This window comes from Balaenoptera musculus, chromosome 1, assembly GCF_009873245.2.
Source record: "Balaenoptera musculus isolate JJ_BM4_2016_0621 chromosome 1, mBalMus1.pri.v3, whole genome shotgun sequence".
Taxonomy (NCBI): domain Eukaryota; kingdom Metazoa; phylum Chordata; class Mammalia; order Artiodactyla; family Balaenopteridae; genus Balaenoptera; species Balaenoptera musculus.
The window spans coordinates 112,628,895-112,638,005 of record NC_045785.1 but is presented as its reverse complement, the minus strand read 5'-3'; positions in this window follow the sequence as shown (position 1 = coordinate 112,638,005).

Sequence of the window (9,111 nt, the reverse complement as noted above, 5' to 3'; positions counted from 1 at the left end):
TGCGGTGGCTTCTCTTGTGGAGCACGGGCTCTAGGCCCACGGGCTTTAGTAATTGTGGCTCACGGGCTTAGTTGCTCCATGGCATGTAGGATCTTCCCAGACCAGGGCTCTAACCCGTGTCCCCTGCATTGGCAGGTGGGTTCTTAACCACTGCGCCACCAGGGAGGTCCCTATATGTTCTTTTTTTTTTTTTTTTAAAGTGGGATGAATATCAGGAGTCCCACTTTTTTTTTTTTTTTAATAATTTATTTATGGCTGTGTTGGGTCTTTGTTTCTGTGCGAGGGCTTTCTCTAGTTGTGGCAAGCGGAGGCAGTCTTCATCGCGGTGCGCGGGCCTCTCACTATCGCGGCCTCTCTTGTTGCGGAGCACAGGCTCCAGACGCGCAGGCTCAGTAATTGTGGCTCACGGGCCCAGCTGCTCTGCAGCATGTGGGATCTTCCCAGACCAGGGCTCGAACCCGTGTCCCCTGCATTAGCAGGCAGATTCTCAACCACTGCACCACCAGGGAAGCCCCCCATATGTTCTTTTAATAATTATTTGTATCACTAACATTCTCTTAAAAATTTTATTATTCCACTTCTAAACTGCTGAATTGAGGCATAGTTGGCACGTAATCACTGCACATATTTAAAGTGTACAATTTGATAGGTTTTGACATTTGTATTGATATATATCCATGAAACCAGTATCACAATCACAATGAACATATCCATCACCCTCAAAAGGTTCACCATGTCTCCTCTTCTTGCCTCTCCCAAACCCTGTCCCCAGGCAGCCACTGATTTGCCTTCTGTCTCTATAGATTAGTTTGCATTTTCAATAATTTTGTATAAATGAGTCATACAGTATACATTTTTTTTGGGGTCTGATTTCTTTCACTTAGCATAATTATTTGAGATCCATCTACATTATTGCAGGTTCATGTCAATAGTTCATTTCTTTTTATTGCTGGTGTGTGGTATGAATATACCACCATTGTCTGTCCATTCACCTGTTGAACATTTGGGTTGTTTCCAGTGTTTGGATATGACAAATAAAGCAGCTATGAACATTTATGTACAAGTTTTTGTGTGGACATGTATTTTCATTTCTCTTGGGTAAATACCTTCTTAACTTATTAAGGAACTGCCAAACTGTTTTCCAAAGTGGTTGTACTACATGCCCACCAGTACTGAATGAGAGTTCCAGTTGCTTCATATACTCACCAATACTTGGTATGGTCAGTCTTTTTAATTTTACCTATTCTAGTAGGCATATAGTGGTACCTCATTAGCATTTTATTTGCATTTCTCTAATGATTAATTTGTTACAAATCCTATGTTCAGTTTTGATAAAATCTCTCAACAAACTAGGAATAGAATGGAAGATCCTCTACCTGAAAAAGAACATCTACAAAAGCCCTATAGCTAACAGCACACTTCACAGTGAAATACTAAATGCTTTCACTCTAAGACTGGGAATGAGGCAGGGTTGTCCACTCTTATCACCTATTCAACATCATATTGGAGGTTCTAGTCAGTGCAATAAGACAAGAAAAAGAAATAGAAGGCATCAGATTGGAAGCGAAGAAGTAAAACTGTCTTTATTCATATATGACATGATCATTTATATAGAAAATTTGATGGAATCTCCAAAAAAACTACTAGAACTGATAAGTGAGTTCAACAAGATTTCAGGATACAAGAGCAATACATAAAAATCAATTGGGGCTCCCCTGGTGGCGCAGTGGTTAAGAATCTGCCTGCCAATGCAGGGGACACGGGTTCGGGCCCTAGTCTGGGAGGATCCCACATGCCCTGGAGCAACTAAGCTCATGCACCACAACTGCTGAGCCTGTGCTCTGGAGTCCGCGAGCCACAGCTACTGAAGCCCGTGTGCCACAACTGCTGAAGCCCGCGCGCCTAGAGCCTGTGCTCTGCAACAACAAAAGAAGCCACCGCAATGAGAAGCCCGCGCACCGCAATGAAGAGGAGCCCCTGCTCACCTCAACTAGAGAAAGCCCTTGTGCAGCAACGAAGACCCGACACAGCCAAAAATAAATAAATAAATTTACAAAAAAAAAGTAAACCTTTTAAAAAAAATAGCATAAAAACATGGAATAGAGATAAATCTGATAAAAGACATGCCAAACCTGTACACTGAAATCTATAAAACATTGCTGAGAGAAATTAAAGAAGACCTAAAAAACAGAGATTATACCATATTCATAGATTAGAAGACTCAGTATTAAGATATTCATTTTTATTGACATCATTACATACAGTGAAATGTACTGACCTTAAGTGTACAATTTAGCAAGTTTGACAAATATGCACACCTGTGGAACAAAAATCCTTTATAAGATAGAGACATTTCCATCACTCTAGGTTTCTTTTTAACCCTTCCCAGTCAACCTCTGTCCTCCCAGAAACAACTATTGTTTTGATTTCTTTCACCATAGATTAATTTTGCCTATTCTGGAATTTCATATAAATGGCTAACATTCAATTTTAAAACACATTTACAATTATTTATTTATTTATTTATTTATTTATTTATTGGCCATGCCGTGTGGCTTGCCGGTCTTAGTTCCCCGACCAGGGATTGAACCTGGGCCACGGCACTGAAAGCGCAGAGTCCTAACTACTGGGCCACCAGGGAATTCCCCAACGATAATTTATTTTTTAGACTTAACTTGTTTACTTCTCACTTTCAATTCTTTCATGATACCTCAACTTCCCCATGTTTGAATTTTGTATTTTAATTCCTCTCAAGACAGTTGATGTGCCTTCAAATGCTTTTTTCAGAAAGGGCATGTGGGTGATATAATTTTCTGAACCCCTGTGAAAGAGAGAATGACATTCTGTTGCCTCTACACGTGGACAATGACTTGGCTGGCTTAGGATTCATGACCTGGTTCCACTGTCTGCTTGTGTTTAATATTGCAGAGTCTGAGGTCACCTTGAGTTTTGTTCCTTTGAAGGTAACCTCCTTTTTCTGTCTGGATACTTTGGATTTTTTTTTTTTTTTTTTTGGCCTGCATTTTTGAAATTCAAATTCTGGCATTCTCCAAGGCAGAATGTGGACATGTTTCAAGAGAAAAAAGTTGGCGCTCATTGTTCCCTATAAAGTGCTATGGAGAAATGAGATGGAAATTTAAATGGTTTCATACATCCAAGTGCCTGCTGTGACGTGAAGTAGTCCCCTTGACAGAGAAGTTGCCTCTATCAATGTCTTGGGGAGCTCCCCTTTGGTTTGAGGAGTTGGTCTCAGGGATGACAAATTCTCACTCTCTGAAAGCGTATTTGGGTTTTGGAAACAGCCAAAGGAAATCTGGTGCTAAATTCTGCTGAGGGGAGTGAGGTGAGAGATGCACTTTTTGGCTAGAATAAATAATGCCTATAGTGGAACAACTCTAAAACTTCCTCAAAGCCAGTTCTAGAGAGGAATTTTTAAAAGTTGTCTTATTGTCCATGCCTCTGTGCCTTTGGATATGCCATTCCCTCTGCCTGCAGTGCCCTTCCCAGTGGCTTGCACTTGGACCTTCACAACTAAGGGTTGGACCACTGCACTCCCTGAGTGTCTCGTAGTGTGTGCTTTCTCACTGCTCCATCACTCTGTGAGCAATTCAGGAAAGGTTTTTTGTTTGTTTGTTTTTTGAATTTTTGGTGCCTGGCATGTAGTAGGTCTCAATAAATGTTTGCGGAAATGGAAAAGCTTTTTAAGTGTTAGGAGAGAATATGACCTCCCAAGCTTACTATCTTGAATTCGTCAATGTTCGTTTGGACATATAAAGTTATGGTGAGTGTGTCTGAAGCAACAACTCACTGACTCCTGTTGCATTACTCTTATTTATAAACAGTGGTGTGCTGGTAAATGTTGAAAAATTGGCTCTCTGGGGGGAAGAAAGGCCCCATTTGACCATTTCTGTGATGTAAATACTCCTGCTATGGCTGATTTCAAGCTACTAAAATCATGTCAACTGGCTAGCAAAATTCCTGAACATTTAAAAATGAGCTCTTGCAAGCTTGCTCCAGTACATCACCATGAAAATTCTACACCTCCTTTGTTTTTCCACCATTACCCAGTTTGTTTGGGTGGCTTTTTTGCTGTTTATACAGCACATGTACTGTATATTTTATCCCTTGCATCAATCCAATTATTACTCTTTTCCTCAGAGACTAAGGGACTTCTCCAAGGTGGCAAAGCTTTCCTGTCTATTCCTGGGTTTGGTCTCTGTCTGGAGCTCACTGCCAGCACCATGAGGGGCTGGAGAGATATGTGCTTTGCCCAGTCTTCTGTTTGCTGGTGTTGAGGTGAGCTGCCTGGAAGGACCCAAGGACCTGTTCTTGGCCCAGGACATCCCTGCTGGCAACCAAGTTGTGACGTTTGCTGGCCTTTGTCATGTTCACTTGTGACCTGATGAACAGGTGACAAGGAGGTTAGCAACTTTTATTATATGGGGATGAGCAGCTGTCACTTTCATGGCCTAATTCAGGATCTGGATGGTGCCTCATTGTCTGACAGCTGAGTGAAGTGATGCACTCCTCTTTACAATTCAGGGTTTTAACCTATTTCTTCCAGGTGCGTCCAGGGAGCGTCCAGTCAAAGCTGAGTTCCTCGGGAGCCCAAGCTGAGGGTGGTGAGGGCTCCCCCAGGAGGTGAGAGATGGACCTGCTGCCTGCTTCCTGCTTTGGTGGTGGGGTTTTTTTTTTTTGATGTGCACCATTTTTAAAGTCTTTATTGAATTTGTTACAGTATTGCTTCTGTTTTATGTTTTGGTTTTTTGGCCGTGAGGCATGTGGGATCTTAGCTCCCCGACCAGGGATTGAACCTGCACCCCCTGCATTGGAAGGTGACGTCTTCACCACTGGACCGCCAGGGAAGTCCCTCCTGCTTGGTTTTTGTCTTAAATGATACCCAGTTTCAGGGCCTGTGGAAGGTCTGTGTTAGGGACTGTGTGAGGTTTTCTGGGGAGTCACCCAGATATGTGACATCATAGAAAGCAAGTACTGTAGTGGAACTCAGTGATCTAGCTTCAGATCCTTCACTTACAGATGAGGAAACTGAGGCCCAGTGAGGGGAAGTGTTTTGCTCAACGTCATACAGCTATAGTGGCAATGCCAGGACTAGGCCCCAGGGCTCCTGACTCCCCATGCAGGTCTCATCCCTTGCCCTTCGTTTCCCTGTGGGAGCATGAGCCTTGTGCCCTTTATCAGAGGGTGGCAGAGAAGGCCCAGCTTGAGCTCTTGGGAGCTCCGCCAAGTTCCTTGCTTCCTGGGTTTTTCCAGACTTCCCTGAGGAGGCTGGGCCACCTGCCTATGCCACCTGGTGTGTTCTGTTTAGCTGAGTCAAGCTGTACCAGGAGAGGCCACAGAGGCCGCTTCCCAGGAGGGAACACTCGTGGCGTGAGGGGGATGAGGAGGGGAGAGATGGGTGTACACCTGGACCTGCCGTTCCTCGGAGGCTGGGGCTGGGATGCTGGAGGTGGAGGGCCCTGCCCTGCACCACGGCTGCTTTCCATCTGGGCGTTGACAGTGTCTGCTAAGTGGAGACCTTCCCAGCAATGTCCCTGTATCGTGAAAGCTCTGGTGAATTTCCAGGCACACCCAGACCTGAGCCAATGGTACTTTTGGCAATTCATGTCTCCTGCTGCTGTGGCTGGGTGGTCCTGCAAGGTGGTGTGGAGGCCCCAGGACAGCTGGCCTGGGCTGATCATTGTCCTAGCAGATCTGGGATGTTCCAGGAACTATGATAAGTACTGTTGAGTATTGGCCAAACAAGCCAGGAAGGGCAGAGAGCTGAGGCCTTGGATCTGTTTGGCAAAGTCATTCTCAGCACCTGCCCTCTCACGGGAGCACCAGGGAGGGGAGGCGCTCAGACCTTGCCCTGGTGGGGGGAGGGGCACAGGGAGGATATTAACTCGAGCGTCAGGCTTTACAGTTTACCATGTGTTTTCATGCATATTATTTCATTCCATTCTCCCAGTAGCCCTATTATTGTTCCCATTTTAGACTGAAGAAATGGGGACAGAGAAAGGTGAGTGACTTTGCCCAGCACGCTTTGTCATCAGGTTTGAATCCCACCTGTCATTATCCAGCTGTGGAACCTTGAGCAGGTTAGGTCACTTTCTTGATTCCCACCTGTAAAACGGGAATCTTGCTACCACTGCAGAGGTTGTGCAGGTAGCACTGTGCTTGCCCTTCGGGAGCTCGGCTAATGAGACTTCTTCCTTTCCCCCCTTGTCCCAAACCACATGGCCAGCAACCGGGGAGTTGGGCCTTGAATTTAGGTTTCTTTCCCTCTGATATGTGTGAGATAAACTTGGCATTTTTGGGAAAGGAATTCTTACTAAGAGATAAAGGGAAACACAAACACAGAAATGAGTGTGTGAACTAAGGGCAGAGTGCTGAGGCCAAGTCTGTGGTGCTGAGCCTCGGGCTGGCTTGCCTGGGGCTCACCCACACCTACCTCTGGCCCTTTGTCCCCTCTCAGTGTGTCTGGCTGGCCTAGACTTGCATGGGCCCCCTGGCAGGTCCTCCAGGGTCCTTACGCCTTCCCAGAAGTTTCTCCCACCTGCTCTGGGATTGGGCCCTCAGGGCGGGCTCGCTGATGGATTGTCTGAACTGGGAGGGAGTGCTCAACCAGAATCAGCCCTGGAGCAGGCTCAGCTGTGCCCTTCGGAGGCCCCAGGGCCCAGAGCGGCTTCTCAGCACACCTCAGGATGCCCACCCCTTCCCACCCTGGCACGAAGGCCACAGAGGTTTTTCAGTTGATTGTCATTTTTCAAATGACATGTCTGGGAGGTCCACACTCAGGATGGTACTGGGCATGCAAGCACAAGTCAGGTGCGATTCAGGGCTTGTTCAGACCTGGTTTACTTCTGTCAATCATTCCTTTTTTTAAAAAAAATAAATTTATTTTATTTATTTATTTTTGGCTGCGTTGGGTCTTCGTTGCTGCGCGTGGGCTTTCTCTAGTTGCAGAGCGGGGGCTACTCTTCATTGCGGTGCTCGGGCTTCTCATTGCAGTGGCTTCTCTTGTTGCGGAGCACTGGCTCTAGGCAGGCGGGCTTCAGTAGTTGTGGCTCGCAGGCTCTAGAGCGCAGCCTCAGTAGCTGTTGCACACGGGCTTAGTTGCTCCGCGGCATGTGGGATCTTCTCGGACCAGGGCTCGAATCCGTGTCCCCTGCATTGGCAGGCAGATTCTTAACCACTGCACCACCAGTGAAGTCCGTCAATCATTCTTCAGAGGCCTCACTTTCATGACATCTGGTGGGATTGAACTTAACCAACTCAGAAAAACCCCAATTGTCAGTTACTTTCAGCTTCCATTAAGCCAAGCTGGTACAGGCTCACTCCTCCCTCCCTCCCTCCCTCCCTTCCTCCCTTCCTTCCATGATTTTGATGGTCACTGATTTAGTTACTGCAGCAATTCTCCCCTCTCCCCACCACCACCGCCCCCTGGCAAGGGTTATGGATTATATTCAGTACACAATGTACACAGTTGTTTTGGTCCCAGGATATGGTGACCTATGGAGGCCTGTACTCATAATTAGGTAATTATTTTATTTTATTCTGTGTTTTTTGCTAAATATCTCAGGCAGGCCCTGTTCCTACGGCTTCAGCCTCATCCCTTGAATAACTGTTCTGTGCTCTGCTCTCCAGCCATCCTGAACTTATGGATCCCGGTTCCTGGAATCACCAGGCTCTTGCTCATTTCTGTGCTTTTGAGTGTACTGTACCCTCTGCCTGGAACACCGTTGCCCTGTTGTTCTCTTGGCTCACTCCTCCGGCTTTTGTTCTGTGCTTATGTGTCACTTTCTTGCCCTGTGCTCCCTCCCCAAGGTGAGGTGTCCTTGCTATGGAATTCCATAGCCCCCTGGTCTAGCCTTACCACCCCCTGTGAAGGTCTGCTTAATCATGCTCCCTGCTACCCTCTGAGCTCTGTGAGGTTGGGACCGGTCCCTCTTACTTATGTAACTCCCAGCACTTAGCGCAGTACCTATCACATAGTAGCAGGCAGTAAATATTGTCAAATGAATGAATGAGAGAGTGAACCATGGCCAGTCAGGAGGCCATGATTATGACCATGAAAGTGACCAGGCTCTGGGGCATACAAGTCCCTTAGCTCAGATGCCAGACACACACAGTGGTGGTTTGGCCATGCTGATGTTGTCTCTATTCCAGGCTGGGAGGTGATGGCAGCCAGCGTGGCAGAGCCCCAACCTGTGTCCCCCGCCTCCCCTCCTCAACTCCATTCTTCTTCTCCCGCCCCTCCTGCCTTGGTGGTGGAGGGCCTGCCCCTGGTTCTCGTCAATGCTTCACTCCCCAGTAGTGTCCCATGCCCCCCATCTAGGGCTTGGCTGCATCAATTAGCTCCTCTCCCTTGGATTTCCCAGTTTCTCCGTCTTCCACTATCCTGAAACAACTTCCCTTCCATCTGCTGACCCCTCAAGTACCATCTTGGTTCTCTCCTCCCTTCACTCCTTAACACTCTACAATTGGACCTCTGCTCCCATCTCTCATGAAATTGCTTCTTACAGGTGACCCACCATGCACACACTGTTTTCAGTTCTCACTCATGACCTGCCTGCATTAGCAGATACGACCACCCACTCCCTCTTTCTTTTTATTTATTTATTTATTTATTTATTTATTTATTTATTTATTTATTTATTTATGGCTGTGTTGGGTCTTCGTTGCTGCACGCGGGCTTTCTCTAGTTGTGGCGAGCGTGGGCTACTCTTTGTTGCGGTGCACAGGCTTCTCATTGCAGTGGCTTCTTGTTGCGGAGCACGGGCTCTAGGTGTGCGGGCTTCAGCAGTTGTGGCAAGCAGGCTCAGCAGTTGTGGCTCGCGGGCTCTAGAGCACAGGCTCAATAGTTGTGGCACATGGGCATAGTTGCTCCGCGGCATGTGGGATCTTCCCCAACCAGGGCTCGAACCCGTGTCCCCTGCATTGGCAGGAGGATTCTTAACAACTGTGCCACCAGGGAAGCCCCCTCTTTCTTGAATTCACTTTTTTTTGGCTCTCCTGCCTCTCTGCTCCTGCCTTTTCTATTTCTGACCCCTCTTCTCTTCTTGTCCTAGAAATAGAGGTGTTCCTCAAGCCCTCGCCTTCTGTTCTCTC